This window comes from Hyaena hyaena, unplaced genomic scaffold (genome assembly GCF_003009895.1).
Source record: "Hyaena hyaena isolate Hyena2069 unplaced genomic scaffold, ASM300989v1 scaffold_4167, whole genome shotgun sequence".
Classification (NCBI taxonomy): domain Eukaryota; kingdom Metazoa; phylum Chordata; class Mammalia; order Carnivora; family Hyaenidae; genus Hyaena; species Hyaena hyaena.
Genome location: NW_024084906.1, coordinates 1 through 1440, shown reverse-complemented (window position 1 = coordinate 1440; position 1440 = coordinate 1). Strand labels below are relative to the sequence as shown.

General features: G+C 39.4%; 1 long non-coding RNA gene across 1 annotated transcript; it reads left to right on the top strand.

Annotated features, from left to right (window-relative positions):
- Positions 1–31: 31 nt before the first annotated feature.
- On the top strand, positions 32–1114 carry LOC120227796. Its single transcript, XR_005527336.1, has 2 exons — positions 32–189; positions 1085–1114. It is a non-coding gene; the product is annotated as an uncharacterized LOC120227796 (long non-coding RNA).
- The last annotated feature ends 326 nt before the right edge of the window (positions 1115–1440 follow it).

Below are 1440 nucleotides of genomic sequence, written 5' to 3'. Positions count from 1 at the left end.
TATTTTCAAAGTAAAAACAAATGAACACGTTTCGCCTTGGAAGTGGTATACCTAGCGTTGAGAGTACATTTTCCAAATACTGATATCCTACTTTCAGGGTGAAACATGAGTGGACAAGTGACAGCAAGGTATAAATCTAAAGAAAGAAAGGGTAATCAAGAGGCTAACCAGCCGGCTCCACCTGTGGCTGTGAGTACTTCGGTATTTGATTTTTTCTATACCATTAGTGTGTTTTTCTGAAAATGTAGTTGAACTACAAAATACAGGTAGAGTGATAAACGTTTCTCTGCTGATAAGGAGCAGGAAACGTTGAACCAGAAGGCGACCGTCCTCGTGTTGCCTGTGGAAATGTCCCCTAGGACTCCTTTGTTATGCTTATTAACAACAGGTTGTATATATCCGCAGCAGCACAGTGTAAAATAGCCTCCCAAGTGCTTGTGGGTGCCTCTTCTGGAGTAGCCAGGCTGCGGGAAGTGTATCTTTTTTAAAAATTTAAATGTTACTTAGCGTACAGTGCAATATTGGTTTCAGGAGTAGACTTTTTTTATTTATGATTTTCATACAACACCCAGTGCTCATCAGCAGTGCCTTCTTTATTGCCCATCACCCATCTATTTATGCCATCCTCCACCCACCTACCTCCATCAGCCCTTACTTTGTTCTCTACAGTTAAGTCTCTTGTGATTTGTTTCCCACTCTCCTCTTATGTTTCCTTCTCTCCTCCTGTGTTCCTGTTTTATTCTTCAATTCCACAGATGAGTGAAATCATATGGTGATTGTTCTTCTCTCATTGACTCCTTTCACTCAGCAGAATACATTCTAAGCCCTTTCCACATCGTTGCAAATGGCAAGATTTTATTCTTTTTCATGACTGAGTAATATTCCATTATATGTATACAGAGCCATATTCATTTTAGGAATAAATATATAGAATCATGTGTTACAAGTGCTTTTATACTCAATATTTGATGTAAAATGTGTAGTGTATGTTTATATTGTTGGCATGTATTAACAATGCAATTTTTATTTGGACACGCGCATACACACACACACACACACACACACACACACACACACACACTAGGTCCAGCAGCCGAGTGATGAGCAACATCAACAAAAGGAGGTAGCCCCTGAGAGTCAGGATACTATTCCTGATAAAGAGAAAGCAGTTGCAGAAGCACCTATGGATCACGGTGAAGGTAAAGGGGAGAAGAATGCTTACTGGGTGCACAGGGTATATTTTTGCATCATGCTTTATGACATAACAGATCGAAACAATTCATTAGAAGAGAATCTCAGTCATTTCCTGAAAATTCTTTGAAAATGTGAATAGAGTATAGTTTGCAGCTCTGTTCACTCTAGTGAATTTCCCCTCGTTCTTCCAATGCAGTCCTTCCTAAATCGGTGGAAACTGTTGACTACTAACGTATACATTTCTTC